This window comes from Podarcis filfolensis (assembly GCF_964270895.1).
Source record: "Podarcis filfolensis genome assembly, chromosome: 16".
Taxonomy (NCBI): domain Eukaryota; kingdom Metazoa; phylum Chordata; class Lepidosauria; order Squamata; family Lacertidae; genus Podarcis; species Podarcis filfolensis.
Window position 1 is genome coordinate 41,951,050 of NC_139620.1, and position 19,685 is coordinate 41,970,734.

Here is a 19,685-nt window from a genome sequence, read left to right on the forward strand (position 1 = left end):
CTGCAAGGAGGGCTGGGAGATACCCCCACCATGCCACCTGAAGCCCTGGAGAGCAGCAGCCAGTCAGTGTAGAGGTGGTGTGGCATAGTGGTAAGAGAAGTGTTTCTCAAACTTGGGTCCAGACAACAGCTGGGAAGAAACAGTGGATCAGAATGTCGGTCTAGGGCCCGGGAGGCCGGGTTCAAATTCCCGTCTGGCCATGACCTCGGGCCAGTCACTCACTCTCAGCCTGACCTCCCTCGCAGGGCTTTTGTGAAGACAGAATGAGCAGGAGTGGCAGAGCCTAGGAAAAGGGATGGGCCGCCTGTCGTTCTCTCACTTTAGCCTGGGGGCTGATGCCGTAGCTGGTGAAGGCATATTGGCAATGCAGCAGCCCCAGGTGGGTGATCAGGAGTCGGCAGTAAGCAGTGAAGGTTGTGGTGAGGAAATGCCAGTAGAGAGCTCGGTCCAGAAACCAGATCTCAGAATGCGGGGTGACAACTGGAAGAGAGAAGAGAGACCGCAGGATGAGAAGAACAGACCACCCCACCTTTCAAGGGGGGTAAATAAGGAACTCTGAGGCCTAGGGATGATGAACTGGGCCTCGATGCTTTCTACAAAGGATAAAGGTGTTTCCAAGGGAAATTCATCCTCTGAGGCCCTTCTTCGGATGCCTCCTCCCCGAGAGGAGGGTGGCTACTGTTGTAAATAAAAATATGCCCTTTTCCCTTATGGGGTATCCAAGAGCCCATATAGAGTCCTTACATAGGTTCCCTATTGGTAGGAGAAAATAACAGAGGCCAACCAGAGAATATTTGAGAAGCAAAGCAGCTAGTAAGCTTGATCTTTATTGATCTGTTGCAACAGGGTACTCCCCTCACACGCAGGAGAGGAAGAGGACCCCCCAAAAATGCTGTGCAAGGGCTTATAAAGACTTTTGAAATTCCCCTCCTCTAGATCAAGACCACCCCCAGAAACATTATGCATTCATCACAGAAGGGGTGTAACCTAAGACCACCCCTCAGATAAGGCGGTCTAAAACAGAACATTTGCATGTTGTTTTCTCCTGTCGCTTTGTTTATTTCCTGTCTGGCAGGTTACTTGATTGGATTTCTTGGGGAGCCTGGGCAGTCTTTTGTAATGATAAGGCTCACACCCTTATTCAAACACAGATTAAGACAGGATTTGTGAAGGAAGAGACAATGGGGAGGCTTTTCCATTTTGACCATGCAGAGAAACATTTACTCAGTTTAGGAATCAAAATGGTTCCAGGTTGGCTTTCCTGTGCTGATCTATGTACGTGTGGTTATGAACGTTGCCATATATCTAAGACCATGAAATTCCTATCACATTATCCCCCCTTTGGGGCTAGAATTTTTCTTAAAAATTTTTGCCCCACAAACAATAACATCGTATGTTGTAAATGGATGCCTTTGTATAAATATATCATCTAAAAATAACATATGTTGCATTTTGTTACTAAATTACTTGTGGCATTCTAGCTCTTGGGAGAAACATTTTCTCAATAGTGGCTATGCTTTACAATTAGCAGGAAGGTCCACTACTGACTGAAAAATGCAGTTGGTGTTTTGTCCTTCGCCATTTTTGTGTGTTTCTCAGGTGTCAAGCTAGCTCTTCTGTGGTCTCACACCAGCATAGTGCTACAGCAACACATCCTGTTGAATCCCCTCGGGGCTTTCATTTAACCATGTCGCCTGGCATTCACCATAGCTGGCACAGGTTTGGACATCTCATGAGAGAGATGTCTTTGCCTTGGCCTTTCTGTGGGATTTTATTATAGGCTGTGGTCTTGCACTCATGGGAAGTTGCTCACTTGCACTTAAAGGACCAAAAAGCTAATTGCAGCCTGGATACACTTGCCCAATTCAAACTGAGTCCAATTATAATTTATATATGCTCATGGTTCTCAACTTATCAAAACAAACTGTTAAAAGAAAACCATTCTTAAAAAGGGCACTTGTCCAAATAAGTCAATTTAACTCTATAAGGGATCATTCCTGCTAAACCAAAGCATATCCACCTTCATGTATCTTAGAAGCTTCTCCTTGGTAAAGCGAGTTTTAGCACATTTTTAAAATGGGTAGGGAAGGTTGGCATAGTGCCAGGTGGGACAATCTAAACATTGGACTACACAATAGCCTGGTCTATTAGAACGCATAAAATGTATGAGAATCCTCCACTGGGGTGTAAGGAGTAAGACATTAAACTTAAAAACAATTACACACAAAATAGCTCCCCCTCTTTGTGGAAATAACACACTGTCAGACACATTTCAACATTCCTACGTAATAACACATAATACAAAAAAACCTAATTAAATATCAGTTGCATATCTTGAGACAATTGTGATCTTCTCAATCCTGGAGCACAGTCTTAAGGTTCAAAAGTGATAAAATGTCCTTGCAATTCAACTCCTCCCCCCTTTGTCAGCCCCACTCCTCTGTCAGTCTATACCCTTTGAAAGAGATAGCTGTGGGCACTTTGAAAACTTTGGTGTCTGTTGTTGCTGCAGGTGGTGGCGAAGCTTTTTCATCATAGGTCTGTAGTAACACATCTGTAGAAGTGACATCCTGTAAGGGGGCAGGGTTTTTTAGGGACTTAAAAGACAGAGTTAGAAAAGGAAGGGGCAGAAGCCCCCCCCCAATCTCCTTGAGTTATCTTAGCAAGTTAAGCATTTTACTCATTTTAATATTATTATCACATTTTCATATAATTACTGTTATTATCTGCTAAGTTTGTTTGCTTTCCTTCACTTAGTTTTTGTTGTTTTTTTCATATTATTAAATAAAAAATTATTCCACATGTATAGAAAGAGAACTGTAAAAAATACAACAAAGGTTAAAAAATAAAAAGAAAGCAAAAAATTAGATTACCAGTCAGATGAAAACAGAGTTGACCCAAAGACATCAGATTCAGAAAATAATAATTATTAAATAATACAAAGATATTATCAAAACCACACAGATTACTACTGGACTAAAAAAATGGGAAAACAATGGAAAAGGGCTTAAAATGACTTTCAATATGTGATGGACATGTCCCCAAAGTAAAACACACACACAATGACCTATGAGGAATCAAAAATAAATAAATGCTAAGACACACAATTTTTAAGAAACCTGAAGTAACCTGTTTTGGCATTCTAACATCCCAAATGAAAATAAAAGAGTGTTTCTTGATGTGACAACATCGGCTAGAATGTCAATAGCAAAATACTGGGAAATGACTTAATACCAAGAAAAAATGAATGGCAATTTAAAGTTGTGCAAGTACCTTGAACTAGCCAAAATGACAGAATTAATAAGAAATGCTCAGGCAAAAGGTAAACAAATACCATTCCACAAACAATGTTTGGTTGTGCTTCGATTAATTTCATAGACATCATGGAAAAACTGATTTAATAAATGAAGACAGATTATTTGTAACTTAAAGTGTCAAAGCCACAAAGAGATGGAAGTCACTAATACAGCAAGGTTTCAGACTTGTTTCACAGAACAGAAAGAAAGTTGCTGTGGGAGAAAAGAAGGGACAAACACTTTGTTATCGGGGTTCACATATCCTGTTAAAAGGGAAAATTATTTCATGTGAGAAGCCTGTCAGGAAATGCTGTTCCTAAAATGCACACAAACAAAGTCTGTGATTTAAATCCCATGGGGGGGGGGGAGTGCTTTGATATTTACCTGTGAAAAGAATTTGCTTTGATATTTACCTGTGAAAAGAATTTGGCATGTTAAGATTTGAAACTTGGCAACCTCTTGACTTTTAATGGTTCAGTAGCCTTTGGAGCAAAAGACACATTAAGGGTGATTTCCCTCAATGGTTCCAAGTTTTACATAAGGAAATTTGGATAGGTTTCTCCCTGCAGCCCAAGCTCTCCAAACCTCCTCTCTCCCCCCTCCTTTCTCTCTCTCTCTCTCTCTCTCTCTCTCTCTCTCTCTCTCTCTCTCTCTTTGTAAGCTGATCTAGCCTCTGTGCATGTGCAGAGTTCATGTCTCAGCAAACCTTTTATACTATTGAAAATGTTGCATCTTTTGGCTAAATTAGAATTTGAATAAGGGAAGGGAAGGGTAAGGAGTAGATTTTAAAAATAGGGTTAGATTTTAAAACAAAAAAGAGAAACTCAGCAATTCACCAAAGCTAGCAATTGCAGCCCAAGCAAAGGGACTGCTTCCTTTATGTACAGGAAAGGGCTAATATCCCTCTGGCCATTTGTGGAACAATCTGCCACGCCCTTATATATGGGAAAAAATGGCCAGAGAGTCAGAATTCATAAGATTTTTAACATTCTCAGTCATTTCAGCCTTACCATTTTGCAGACAAAATTTTCCTGCCCTTTATTTACAGGATGGTCAAGGCTACTCAATTATATGTCAAGGCTCATTCTACTTGATTATATGAATTTGTATGTGCTTAAACTTTTGAGTAGACTTTTAAGTCTTGATTTTTGTAAATAATAGACTAAATGATAAACACTGTAATCACTCAAATGCCTGATATCACCAGTTCTGCTTCAAAACATCACGGCTTTCACCTCTCACCTTTAAAAAACAAAGAGCAAATCTGGGCTGAATTTCAACTCATCAGCCACAAATTGGGAAAGTTGAAAGGGACCTGGGGTCATCTAGTCCAACCCTAAAATACAGGGTTCATAGCAAGATTTGTACTACCAGAAACACACACATACTTATGTACACAGACACAACTGGGGAAGAGACCACAAGCCATGCACCTATCACAAGCCATGCGCCTATCATGTACTAAGGAAGAGGAAAATAAAAGTACCCAACTTTATACATAACCCTTTTAGCAGATCTTGAAGCTAGTTTGAGTGAGAGTTTACTTCCTTGGACTAAAGAGTGCAAGTTCCTAGAGAAATTATCTTTAAAAGAAGATTGAAGTGAACATTTTTCCTAAGATAGGGAGAGGATCTCTTATAAAGCATAGTTAAAACAGCCATAGATTTGATTTAAAAGGAATACAAAAGTGAACAATTTTTCCTGAACTTGCAGAGGAATAGTAAGCCTAATCTATGCCCCCCCCTTTGCAGTTTCCTTTAAAGGAAGCTTACTCGGGAGTAAATTTACCTGGCACAGAAGTAAGAAGGAAAAACCTCTGAAAGAGACAGAATGAAACAAGGGGGGCATTTTCTAAGAAAAGAGGCCAGGAAGTCTTATAGAGACTGATATCAGGAGCCTTACAATAACTCTTCTGTCCAACAAAATCAAAGTTAAAACTGGACTCAGATATTTTTCTTAGAAGGAAGACCATACTTTCATAGGCATATGCTTAATGAAGTACATACAAGGAGGAAGACTCTTTTGAGCCTCTCTCAAATAACAAACATTTGCACACTTCATTCTCATTTTTGTCTTGTTTAAGATAGATAAGGCCCAACATGGCTTTCTTAGATTTAAAATTTTGGAGCAAGCTTGCATTTTTATTTTAGATGGCACATTTCAAGATAAGCAGCTGCTGGATGTTACCTAAGTACAATTTAAACACAGGAAAAAACGTTTCTTAAACACAAATTGAAGGGGACTGTCAGAGTCCAGGCCGGAAATAAGCGCCAACTGGGCTTCTTTCCCATCAGGAATCTGCGGGTTCATTTCTTTGATTGAGGTGCACCCATTTTAAGAATTTTAATAGCGCTAGCTTTTACTTTTATACTGCAGTCGGGGTTTTATCCCCACTTTTCAGGAAACACAATAAATAACCCCACAGTAGACTCAATTTGGACAACTCCGAGAATTAGTACTGTGACACACCGCCGTTCGTCTGGCCTGACTTACTAGGCTGGTACAGCTGTTGGCCTTTCCTGGCTACTAAGCTAACAGTGCGGTCAGCAATCTCAACCCCCCCCCCTTGGTCATTACTCAGCCAGGGAGCCCACAGCAACCTTCTGCCTAACCTGAGAGTTCCCTACTGGACGCTTGCGTAGCGCAGTGCCAGATTGGGACTCAGAAATGACAAAGAAGGAAAGGAATCAGGTGCCCTTGCTTTCTCTGCTCACAGGTCATCTCTAACAAAGATCGCCATGGCAGAGGTGTGGCTGCACCTGGGAGTTATAGTTTCAGTACAGAAGAAAAAGCACGACCTTTTCTGGGCAAAACTCCAAAGGAATAGGTTGGCATATAGACTGTAGAAGGGAAATGAAAGAAGTCACACACAACTTTTGCCTGGGCATACTCCGAAGGGCTAGGGCTGGTGTTGAGATCGAGGGGACAGAAAGGAGGAGAAGGCAATTTTTAGATGAGGAAAAAAGTAGAAATTTTAGATTTGAAGGAAAAAGGAAGAATTAAAGAATTTTGGTTGCTGTGGTTTAGAGAACCCAACCCACTACCCGTGTTTCCTACTTAATACTCACTTCCGCATGCGCTGTTCCTGGTGATCCCACGATCTCTTGACTGGTTGTTTAAGGCCGGCCTGATCAAGCGTTGCTTCCCCTGGTTAACCCCGCTGAACCTCCAGTTATTTCCAGACCCTGGGATCGATGGAGGACTGGTTATTCCTCCTGGCAAACTGCCTGGTGCGCGCTGGATAACCAGTTCTTCCTCGCCTCCAGAATCCGGGTAACCAAAAGTCCCTTCGTTCGTGGTCGCCATCTGTTGTAAATAAAAATATGCCCTTTTCCCTTATGGGGTATCCAAGAGCCCATATAGAGTCCTTACATAGGTTCCCTATTGGTAGGAGAAAATAACAGAGGCCAACCAGAGAATATTTGAGAAGCAAAGCAGCTAGTAAGCTTGATCTTTATTGATCTGTTGCAACAGGGTACTCCCCTCACACGCAGGAGAGGAAGAGGACCCCCCAAAAATGCTGTGCAAGGGCTTATAAAGACTTTTGAAATTCCCCTCCTCTAGATCAAGACCACCCCCAGAAACATTATGCATTCATCACAGAAGGGGTGTAACCTAAGACCACCCCTCAGATAAGGCGGTCTAAAACAGAACATTTGCATGTTGTTTTCTCCTGTCGCTTTGTTTATTTCCTGTCTGGCAGGTTACTTGATTGGATTTCTTGGGGAGCCTGGGCAGTCTTTTGTAATGATAAGGCTCACACCCTTATTCAAACACAGATTAAGACAGGATTTGTGAAGGAAGAGACAATGGGGAGGCTTTTCCATTTTGACCATGCAGAGAAACATTTACTCAGTTTAGGAATCAAAATGGTTCCAGGTTGGCTTTCCTGTGCTGATCTATGTACGTGTGGTTATGAACGTTGCCATATATCTAAGACCATGAAATTCCTATCACACTACACAAGAACAGGCCTTTTCTGCAGTGGCTCCCTGTTTGTGGAAGGCTCTCTCCAGGGAGGCTCGCCTGGCACCTTCGTGACCTATCTGTAGGCGTCAGGCGAAAATGTTCCTCTTCAACCCAGCCTTTGGCTGATTGACATTTGACAGCTTTCTAAATGTGTTGCGTGGGGGGATGCTTGTTTTTCTTCTTATTTTTATTATGCATTTTGTGTTTTTTATATTGCAGTTTTAGGTGGTAAACCGCCCTAAGATTTGTGGATGAATATAATAATAATAATGGGGAAAGATGAATACCAGGCAAAGCTTGCTTCAGGAAGACTTCGTCACAGACCATAATAGAGAACAGCCTTTGTCAACCTGGTGCCCTCCAGATGTTTTGGACTATCCGTCCAAAGCCCATCAGTCTCAACCAGCACAACTGTATGGTGCGAGGAACAGTAGTCCCGCCCTATTCTATGACAGGGACTCAGAGAAATAAGAGGGGCTGAAGACCTATAGGGAGTGGGGAATGGGGCAATCCGTCGTCCAGGAATGGCCCTACCGCAGCTAGCAAACCAGACAAAGCTGGTAAAAGGCACTGCTAGCTCCCTGACACTTTCCATTAGCTCTTGCTAACATTGGATGAATTTGAAAGTCACAAGAAATAGTTGATGCAAATGAGCCGCAGTTTCTCTCTGACGTGCATTCTTCCCCCACCTCCTTTCCTCCCCCGATTTTTCCTTCTGGTTTTCCCTTGGCAACCCTTTCCTGTTTTGTGGGGGCAGTGGGGCCTCTTGCAGTAGGACCCCCTCCTAAAGTGTCTCTCTGCTATCAGCCTAGCTTCCTTCCGGGCTTGGGACTCTCCGCAGCCAGTTATTTCCTCCCAGCCTAACCTGCCTGCAGGGTCGTTGTGATGACAAAATGTGGGAGAAGTTAATGACGTGCCCCATCTTGGGCTCCTCAGAGCAAAGGTGGGATATCAATGTAATGAACAAAAATGCTCCAGGGCTAATTTTTTATTGCATTTTTATCCCACCTTTTCCTCCAAGGTGGTTCTCTCCCTCCTCATTCAATCTCCACAACAGCCCTAGAATCATAGAATCATAGAATAGAATCATAGAATCATAGAGATGGAAGAGACCACAAGGGCCATCGAGTCCAACCCCCTGCCAAGCAGGAAACACCACCAGAGCACTCCTGACATATGGTTGTCAAGCCTCTGCTTAAAGACCTCCAAAGAAGGAGACTCCACCACACTCCTTGGCAGCAAATTCCACTGTCGAACAGCTCTTACTGTCAGGAAGTTCTTCCTAATGTTTAGGTGGAATCTTCTTTCTTGTAGTTTGGATCCATTGCTCCGTGTCCGCTTCTCTGGAGCAGCAGAAAACAACCTTTCTCCCTCCTCTATGTGACATCCTTTTATATATTTGAACATGGCTATCATATCACCCCTTAACCTCCTCTTCTCCAGGCTAAACATGCCCAGCTCCCTCAGCCGTTCCTCATAAGGCATCGTTTCCAGGCCTTTGACCATTTTGGTTGCCCTCCTCTGGACACGTTGCAGTTTGTCAGTGTCCTTCTTGAACTGTGGTGCCCAGAACTGGACACAGTACTCCAGGTGAGGTCTGACCAGAGCAGAATACAGTGGCACTATTACTTACCTTGATCTAGATGCTATACTCCTATTGATGCAGCCCAGAATTGCATTGGCTTTTTTAGCTGCCGCGTCACACTGTTGGCTCATGTCAAGTTTGTGGTCAACCAAGACTCCTAGATCCTTTTCACATGTAGTGCTCTCAAGCCAGGTGTCACCCATCTTGTATTTGTGCCTCTCATTTTTTTTGCCCAAGTGCAATACTTTATATTTCTCCCTGTAAAAATTCATCTTGTTTGTTTTGGCCCAGTTCTCTAATCTGTCAAGGTCGTTTTGAAGTGTGATCCTGTCCTCTGGGGTGTTAGCCACCCCTCCCAGTTTGGTGTCATCTGCAAATTTGATCAGGATGCCCTTGAGTCCATCATCCAAGTCATTGATAAAGATGTTGAATAAGACCGGGCCCAAGACAGAACCCTGTGGCACCCCACTAGTCACTCTTCTCCAGGATGAAGAGGAACCATTGATGAGCACCCTTTGGGTTCGGTCAGTCAGCCAGTTACAAATCCACTGAGTGGTAGCATAGTCAAGACCGCATTTTACCAGCTTCTTTACAAGAATATCATGGGGCACCTTGTCAAATGCCTTGCTGAAATCAAGGTAGGCTACATCCACTGCATTCCCTTCATCTACCAGGCTTGTTGTTCTGTCAAAAAACGAGATCAGGTTAGTATGACATGTCTTATTTTTCAGAAATCCATGCTGACTATTGGTGATCACAGCATTCCTTTCTAGGTGCTCACAGACTGTTTGCTTAATGATCTGCTCCAGAATCTTCCCTGGTATTGATGTCAGACTGACTGGGCGGTAATTATTTGGGTCCTCTCTTTTCCCCTTTTTGAAAATAGGGACAACATTTGCCCTCCTCCAGTCTGCCGGGACTTCGCCTGTTCTCCAGGAATTCTCTCTTTTTTTTAAAAAAAAAGATATTTATTAGGGTTTTACAAAAAACAGAGATTTACAGAATAAAAGAAAAGCAAAAAAAAAGAAAAACACAAAAGATACAAAGATACATAGAGAAGAAAAAAAAGAAAAATACAAAATACAAAAAACAAATCCATTTTTTGATATTTTTAAGCTCATTTGCTTGTTTCCTTGACCTCCTCACACCTCCCCTTTTTGCATTCCCATTTACATAATCAATTCAGCAAATCCTTACCCTCTTTCATTTATCTTAACTCTATATCATAACATATTCTTATTAACTTTTGTTGCTAAATACCACTTATTGCCAATCCGAACATAATTTTAACATTCATTAATTTTACAATATTTCTGAAGATAGTCTTTAAATTTCTTCCAGTCTTCCTCCACCATCTCTTCTCCCAAGTCTCGGATTCTGCCAGTCATTTCCGCCAATTCCATATAATCCATCATCTTCATCTGCCACTCTTCCAGGGTGAGTAGATCTTGTGTCTTCCAATACTTTGCAATAAGTATTCTTGCTGCTGTTGTTGCATACATAAAGAAAGTTCTGTCCTTCTTTAGCACCAATTGGCCGACAATGCCCAGAAGGAAGGCCTCTGGTTTCTTCAGGAAGGTATATTTAAATACCTTTTTCATTTCATTATAGATCATTTCCCAGAAAGCCTTAATTCTTGGGCACGTCCACCAAAGGTGAAAGAATGTACCTTCAGTTTCTTTACATTTCCAACATTTATTATCGGGCAAATGATATATTTTTGCAAGCTTGACTGGGGTCATGTACCACCTGTATATCATTTTCATAATATTCTCTCTTAAGGCATTACATGCCGTAAATTTCATACCTGTGGTCCACAACTGTTCCCAGTCAGCAAACATGATGTTATGACCAATATCCTGTGCCCATTTAATCATTGCAGATTTAACCGTTTCATCCTGCGTATTCCATTTTAACAGCAAGTTATACATTCTTGAAAGTATCTTAGTTTTGGGATCTAACAGTTCTGTTTCCAATTTTGATTTTTCCACCTGAAAGCCAATTTTTTTGTCCAAATTATAGGCCTCTCTTATTTGATAATAATGAAGCCAATCTCGCACTTTATCTTTTAATTTCTCAAAACTCTGCAATTTCAATTTGTCTCCTTCTTGTTCCAATATTTCCCAATATTTCGGCCATTTGGCCTCCATATTGAGCTTTTTCTGAGCCTTCGCTTCCATTGGTGACAACCACCTTGGGGTTTTGTTTTCCAATAAGTCTTTGTATCTTATCCAGACATTGAACAATGCTTTCCTGACAATATGGTTTTTAAATGCTTTATGTGCTTTAACCTTGTCGTACCACAAATATGCATGCCACCCAAAAACATTATTGAAACCTTCCAAATCCAAAATGTCTGTGTTCTCAAGAAGCAGCCAGTCTTTCAACCAGCAGAATGCTGCTGATTCATAGTAAAGTTTAAGGTCTGGCAGGGCAAATCCGCCTCTTTCCTTTGCATCAGTTAATATTTTAAATTTTATTCTAGGCTTCTTGCCCTGCCAGACAAATCTAGAAATGTCTCTCTGCCACTTCTTGAAACAGTCCATCTTGTCCAAAATTTGCAAGGATTGAAACAAAAACAACATTTTTGGCAATACATTCATCTTTATAGCTGCAATTCGGCCCAACAAGGAAAGCTTCAAATTTGACCATATTTCTAAATCTTTTTTCACTTCTGTGCAACATAGTTGTCTTTAAATAAGTTTAAGTTCTTAGCAGTCATATTAACCCCCAAGTATTTTACTTTCTTAGCTAATGTTAAACCAGTCTCCTTCTGAAACCTCTCTTTCTCAATCGGTGTTAAGTTTTTCTCAAGAACTTTAGTTTTTAACTTGTTCAGTTTAAATCCTGCCACATGACCAAATTCTTGAATCAGTTCTAATACTCTTTTCGTACTAGATTCTGGCTCCTGTAACGTCAAAACTAAGTCATCTGCAAAAGCCTTCAATTTGTATTGTTTGGCTCCGACCTGAATACCTTTAATCAAACGGTCCCTTCTAATCATATTTAACAAAACCTCCAGGACTGAAATAAAAAGCAGCGGGGAGATTGGGCAACCTTGTCGTGTACCTTTCTCTATCTTAAATTCCTCTGTCACCACGTTGTTAACAATTAGTTTAGCCTTTTGTTCTGAATAAATTGCACTTATACCATTTTCAAACCCTTGGCCAACCCCCATCCCCTGAAGATTCTTCTTCATAAAACTCCAAGAAATATTGTCAAAGGAATTCTCAAAGATGACTGCCAGTGGTTCTGAGATCACATCTGCCAGTTCTTTTAATACTCTTGGATGCAGTTCATCTGGCCCTGGAGACTTGAATATATCTAGACTAGCCAAGTATTCTTGTACTATCTCCTTAGTTATTCTGGGCTGTGTTTCCTCTGCTGAATCATTTGCTCCAAATTCTTCAGGTCGGGCATTGTTTTCTTTATCGAAGAAGCCTGAGGCAAAGAAGGCATTGAGGAGTTCAGCCCTTTCTGTGTCCCCTGTTTGCATTTCACCATCTTCTCCTCTGAGTGACCCCACTGTTTCTTTGTTCTTCCTTTTGCTACGAACATACCCATAAAAGCCTTTTTTGTTGCTTTTAACCTCTCTAGCAAGCCTGAGTTCATTCTGTGCTTTAGCTTTTCTGACTTTGTGTCTACACGTGCTGGCTATTTGTTTGAATTCCTCTTTGGTGGTTTCCCCCCTTTTCCATTTTTTGTACACATCCTTTTTTAATCTTAACTCAGTTAAAAGTTCTTTAGATAGCCACCCTGGCTTCTTTAGGCACCTTCCATGTTTCCGTCTCATTGGTATTGTCTGAAGTTGTGCTTTTACTATCTCCCTCTTAACAAACTCCCAGCCATCATGAACTCCCTTTCCTTTTAGTATTACTGTCCATGGGATCTCACCCAGCACTTCCCTAAGTTTTATGAAGTCGGCTTTCTTAAAGTCGAGAAATTGTGTCCTAGTATGCTTGGCTGCTCCTTTCCGCTGTATAGTAAACTTCAGAAGAGCATGATCACTCACGCCTAATGATCCTTCCACTTCTACCCCACTAACCAGGTCATCAAAATTGGTTAGGACCAGATCTAAAATGGCTGTTCCTCTTGTTGCTTCTCCCACTTTCTTTCTTTTTTTAAATAAATGTTTATTAGAATTTTACAACACATAAAAATCAGACAAATACATATCAACACAAAAAACAAAAAATACACACTTAATAAAAAAGAAAAAGAAAAAAAAATCCACTTTTAAATTTCAAAGTTCTATAACCCTTTTTCCTGACCTCCTCACATCTCCCTTTTTTGTGTTCCTCTTTATTCCGTCAAATTCAGCAAATTCTAACCCTCTTTCACATCTCATTTATAATTGTGTACTCCCACTTGTTATATCTCTAATTTCCCCTCTTTTTTAAGTCCTTTTTTTTCATACCTCTTTTAACCATATCCCAAATGCCGTGTTACCTTTAAATCCCACATCATTTTAACATTCAAACAATTTACTATATTTCTGTAGATAATCCTTGAACTTTTTCCAGTCCTCTTCCATCAACTCTTCTCCCAGGTCTCGAATTCTGCCGGTCATTTCTGCCATCTCCATATAGTCTATCACTTGCATCTGCCATTCTTCCACGGTGGGCAAATCTTGTGTCTTCCAATATTTAGCGAGAAGTATTCTTGCTGCTGTTGTTGCATACATAAAAAATGTTCTGTCTTTCTTTGGCACCAATTGGCCGACTATGCCCAAAAGGAAGGCCTCTGGTTTCTTAGGAAAGGTAAATTTAAATACCTTCTTCAGTTCATTATAGATCATTTCCCAGTAAGCCTTAACCTTTGGGCACGTCCACCAAAGGTGAAAGAATGTTCCCTCAGCTTCTTTACATTTCCAACACTTGTTATCAGGCAGGTGATAAATTTTTGCAAGCTTAACTGGGGTCATGTACCACCTGTAAATTATTTTCATAATATTCTCCTTTAAGGCATTACATGCCGTAAACTTCATACCGGTGGTCCACAACTGTTCCCAGTCAGCAAACATAATATTATGACCTACATCTTGCGCCCATTTGATCATGCTTCTCCCACTTTCTGGGAGGTAGACCAGGCTGATAGGCACTGACTGACCCCCCCACCCCATGGCCAAGTGGGGATTCGAACTCTGGTCTCCCAAGGGGCAAATTGTACAGGGAATGCGTACAATGGAATTTTATGAAAGCAAAACAGTACAGTTTGTTACCACAAAAATCCAAGGGCTCCCTTGGACAAAAACAAAGACACCAACCAGGATAACTTGGAGCAAAACAGCAGCCTGTAGGCTTGGCCTTTATTGAACTGTTGCAACAGGGTGTTCCCCTCACTTGCAGGAGAGAGAAAAGACACAGAAAAATGGTGTGCGAGACCTTATAAAAACTTTTGAAATTCCCATCCTCTAGGTCAAGCCCACCCCCAGAAACATCATGCATACATTACAGAAAGGAGGGGTTGAGGGAGGAGTTGCGGTGGTAACCTGAGTGTCCTGTCACCTGGCTGGTTCCCTTCATCTCCTCCTCATGAGTCATTTTCTGAAGGCAAAAGGTAGTCGCAATTTCCTGTCCCCTGAGGGAAGATCTGATCATTGTCCTTTGTTCCAGTCCATGCTGAACCCACTCCCATATGCAACTTCTTTGTGATCTTGATTGTCTTCTGTCTAGGACCATCAGGGTTGGCATAGCAACTGGGCAGGGCTCTTGTGGATGTGCTGGGATGATGAAGGGATTATGGTGCCCTGTATCAAACCTTCCCCATTTTGTAGTCTTTCCTTCATGGAGTAAAATAAAAGTGGAACAGTGCAAATCCGATGTATGGTTGATTTTTCTATGAATTTATAAAAGAAGCGTGGCGTATGTAGTGTGTGAGTGTGAGTGTGTGTGAAGTTTGTACAAACTGAATGATTGGGGTGGGGGGTTCCTGCTACAAGTTTAATGATTTTAAAAGGTGATCAAAATCCATATAAGAGACTGTCTGTCCTCAAAGAGTACTATTTACATGGACACCCTAAAAGCTGAGTAGAGAGTCTCTCTGAACAGAAGGCTGTTGTGTACCCCAATATTATCTATAAATATAGAAAAGTCTTGGAAAACTGCTTATAATGAGTACTATTTTAGGAAGACTAAGGACAGATCGTGAAGTTGAGGCTCCAATACTTTGGCCACCTCCTGAGAAGAGAAGACTCCCTGGAAAAGACCCTGATGTTGGGGAAGATGGAGGGCAGAAGGAGAAGGGGACAACAGAGGACGAGATGGTGGGACAGTGTTCTGGAAGCTACCAGCATGAGGGAGGCAGTGGAAGACAGGAGTGCCTGGCGTGCTCTGGTCCAGGGGGTCACAAAGAGGCGGACACGACTAAACAACAACAACAGCAAACTAGCAGCTGGAACCTTGTCAGGAGATAGGAGACAGATATTACCTTGGAAGGCAAGAGCTTGCTAATGAAGGGGAGTTAAAATAGCTCAAGGAAGACACAGGGCAACAAGAGAATAAATGCCTTAAAAAGAAGCTTGTAAGATTTAAGATTGCTTGGAAGAGACCAAAAGGACAGAATGTACCCCCAAAGCTAATAGGGAGACCCCAACACTGAAAGAAGAGAACAGTAAGTGACTGCTCTTTAGGAAATCCTTGCGACCTAGGCCACATTCACCCAGGAAGCGAGAAAACTGGCCAACTCCGGAGATTGGAAGACCCTTTGAAGATAAGAAAGCGGCGCTGTAGAATTCCATCCTGTGTCATAAATGATGTCAGAGCAGCAGTTTTCATTGCTCCTACGTCATGAGGGGCTTGCCTTTCGAAATGGGTCCAAGGTCTGGCCTGAAGTGCATACATCGCTTCAGTCTCTCGAGATGGGAGACTAGTTGCAACTAATCAAGGGCGGCTTTCCCTCAAATCCTTGGTCATTTTGATTGGCTAAGAAACTCGTGCTTCAATTCCGTCTTCCCCCAGACCTCTGGGAGATTGGCAGCCGATGGAAGCCGTCGTGCAGTGGTTGTCATGCAGCGGTGAGACTTGACTTGAGAAAATAAACTTGCTCCTAAACAGCACAGCCAAAGAGCATACACAGAGTGCTCAGAGTAGCTCCTTACAGATTAACTGCAGTCCTGGAGCCACTCTGCCTTAGTTTACACAGCAGCAGCAGCAGCAGCCCGATTCCACAGACTTCTCCTGGCTGAGACACCCTCAGGCCCACAGAGCACCTGGCGACTATTTCGAGGGATGTTTAAAACAGAAATTTGAATGTTGTTTTTCTCCTGTCCTTGTTTATCTCCTGTCTAGCAGGTTGCGTGGCGGGTTCCCGCCCCCCACCAGGATAAATAAAGACACGAGACACCATATTTTAAGGTTAATTGGGCGAATTAGGCCACAACTTTATTGAATTCAGGAATGAGAGGCATTGGCTTAGGCATTGGTCCTAACGACTATCCGGCTCCAGCCCATTTGCTGGAGACACGGGGAAGGGTCAACACAATATCGGGGGAGTCTCCTGCCGAGGCACGTCGACTAGGAGCTCCCCCGGGTCACCGCTCTGGGGCGTGCCTTTGGCCCACACCTCCATAGGCTTCGGACAGGGCCACGCCCCCCGGAGTCCTTTAACGGACCACCCTTCGCTCGCTGGGGGGAGGTGATGGCGTTCCTCCCCCCCACATCCTCTTAACCCCTTCTTACCAATGCCTACCGCCAATGCCGAGAAGTTGTGACGAGTTGCTATGAGGTAGGTGAAAAACCAAAAGGCTAGAAATTGCCAATTGGGAAAAATTCCTACCATGCCCCTTGCGGCGACAGACCGAAGTCCATAGCAAAGTCAAAGACCTACCTAAAGCCTACTTAAAGGGAGGGAGGGTGGGTGGGAAAACGTGAGGGCTAGCCGGCGAAAAGAGGGCGAGCCCCCTCTGCGCCGGCCCTAAATAGGGCAGGCCACGCCCCCCAGCCAGCTGATTGGCTGGCTGGGGGGGGGCAGACCCGGCCGGGATTCCCCTGCTCACGTGGGGTGGGCATGAAGCCCGCAACCCCACCTCCTGGGCAGGCCGGAAGTGGCTTTACTTGATTGGATTGCCTGGGGAGCCCGACCAGTCTTTCGTAATGATAAATACTTAGTTCCTGGGATGGTCACAGGCTCACCCTATTCAAACACAGACATACCCTTAAGACAGGATTTGTGAAGGAAAAGACAATGGGGAGGCTTTTCCATTTTCCTTTGACCTTGCAGAGAAAACATTTGGTCAGTTTGGGACAGTTTGGGAATCAAAATGGTTCCAGGTCAGTCTTCCTGTGCTGATCTATGTACGTGCTTGGTTGGTGCACTTATGAACATTTAACATATATCTAAGACCTCAAAATTCCTATCACAGGGAGGAGTCCCAGCATTTGACTGCTAACAGTTAGGCTGGAGAGATTTGTGCAGGCCTTGCCAGGCCTTCTAGGCCTTCCTGCTTCTGCTGACCAGAAGCTTGGTCTCAGGACAGGGGTGTCATGTACTGTCTGGATGCAGAGAACTGGAGGGAGGCCCAAGCTGGGGAACCCCCAGGGGAAGAAGGCTCTTTGAAGCAAAGAAAAGCCCTCAACGACTAGGACCCAAATGATTCCACCTCCCTCACGGAGAATCTCTGGTGGTTCCCAGCACCCCTGAGTTTCATCTAGTCTTCACTAGGGATGTACCCAGAGCCAAGCCCTGTGGAACTCCCTGCTACTAGACGTTTGCGGGCACACGCGCTAAACCCTGTCTGTGGTGCCTACCCCTTTCCCCAAATGATAAGACAAGAGACCAGAGTATGGGTTCAAATTGGCCACAACTTGATTGAGCTTCAGAAGTGGGGAACTTGGCACAGGCCTTGGCAGGTAACCCTCTCAGCCCGCCTGGCTGAGGATATGCAGGCAGATGAGATCCAGTGAGAGGGGACTGCAAAGCACAAACTTACACAGCATGCCCTTCCACTGACCTCGTCTGGGGAGTTTGACCTACATGCCGCCGCTCTAGGGCCAGGGACTCCCGGTTTTGCCCTTCAATGGGCCCTGCAAGCATGACTGCATCCCCCCCCCCCAACTTGATGTTAGACTAAAGGCTACCTTGCCAAGGCCTAGAACCGCCACTCGAGGCCCTAAGGGGCCTCGCCGCCAAGTCCCACAACCGAGGACCAATCAAACCCCGCAATCTATCCAGTCCCCAAGGGCTCGTCGCAAGTCGTGGAGCCAGAAGTCATTGCCCAGTGGGGTCAGGTGCACCCTGTCCCCCCGGAATAGGTCAACTCTATCTGCTGTGATGGTGGGATGGGGGATAGAGAACCCACCAATTCGGCGCATGGTGTTGCGCATGGCCCTGCTAATTTTACTCACTGCATAATTGAGGTGAGAGGGATTGGAAGCCCCCCTCCAGTGAAGACGGGGTAGGAGATTGGACCAGCCGATGGTCATTGATGGGTACAAGGCATGTAGGCTTTTTAAATCTGCCCTTGCAGCAAGGGCAAGGGCAATGCCTTTTTGCTCCACTAGATCGTTCTCCCCCGCATGCATAATCAAGACCCTTGGAGGGCCATGGGTCGCTGCGGCACTACGCAGCATGGGCATCAAGCTCCACCAACGCATGCCCCGCTGGGCCATCCAACAAAAGCGTACCTTGGGGTGGATGTTAAGGTTATGGCCACGATTTTGAGACTGTGCATAATCCGCTGCCCAATGGACAATGCTGTGGCCTATAACCCAGATCTTCAGGGTGGGCAAACCTGTAAGACAATTAAATTGCAAGTGATAAGGAGGAGGAGCCGGGACGAATGTGACTTTTGTAGGCTGTTGAGCGCCAGCGCCCCAGTGTCTTGATGTGTGCGGGGTCCCAACCCTGTATCGCCACTGAAGTGGCAGCCCCAATACGGAACGAGTGCCCGGAATATTCCTGGGGACTAACACCGCAAGCAGATAAGGCTCTGCGTAAGAACAGCAAAAGAGGCTTGAGCTCAGGGGTCAGCCTCTTTTCTTTTGGCCTTAGGCCCACCCCCGGCCGGCCGGCCATTGTCCTCCCTGGCCGAGGGCGGGTCAAAGGCCAGCTCAAGCAGGTGGGTGGCACCCGCTCAGGTGAGCCTCGCTCGGTGCCGCAAACCCTGCCCACCTGTGGGGAAGGGAGGGCGGATATTGTCAAGGAGCAGCCCTCCCTTCCTTCAGAGATCTTTGGAAAGCTTTGTTGGTTTGCTGAAACAGGCATCATGATTTTAACCAATGAGTATTGCTTGATATTCATTGACATTTTCATGGATCTTTTGTTGATTCTCCCTTCTTCATTTTCCCACTTGCTATATTGCTACAAAGGGACGCGGGTGGCGCTGTGGGTTAAACCACAGAGCCTAGGACTTGCCAATCAGAAGGTCAGCTTCACCTGGAAACCCTGATTCCACTCCTCTGCTACCGTTCTACATTAAGAACACAAGAAGAGGCTGCTGGATCAGGCCCATGGCCCATGGAAGATGCCCTCAGAATACTGCTGCCCTACGATAGAGGGGATTTGGGTTTCCAGGTGAAGCTTGGCAGAACTGAATGGAGCATTTTCCAAAACCTTGCCCCAGCCTTTTGCTTCGCAGCCATGCTCAGCTCCATGCCCCTCTGTCTATGGAGCGCAACCTTCTTCCACTTCAATCAGGCCTTATGGTTGCTTAAGAACAGAAGAAAAGGCTGCGCTGGGTCAGGCCAATGGCCCATCTAGTCCAGCCTCCTGTTCTCACAGTGACCAACCGGATGGCCGTGGGAAACCAGCAAGCAGCACCCGAGCGCATGAGCCCTCCCCGCTCCTGAGGTTTCCAGCAACTGGGATTCAGAAGCAAATAGGCAGAGCAAAGCATT

At 44.1% G+C, this 19,685-nt stretch overlaps 1 long non-coding RNA gene across 1 annotated transcript; it reads right to left on the bottom strand.

The window, feature by feature from the left end:
- Nucleotides 1–206: 206 nt before the first annotated feature.
- Nucleotides 207–19,144, bottom strand: LOC310751460. The gene is made up of 3 exons (XR_014542522.1): nucleotides 19,066–19,144; nucleotides 18,474–19,017; nucleotides 207–480 (listed from the first exon to the last, which is right to left on the bottom strand). It is a non-coding gene; the product is annotated as an uncharacterized lncRNA (long non-coding RNA).
- Nucleotides 19,145–19,685: the final 541 nt, after the last annotated feature.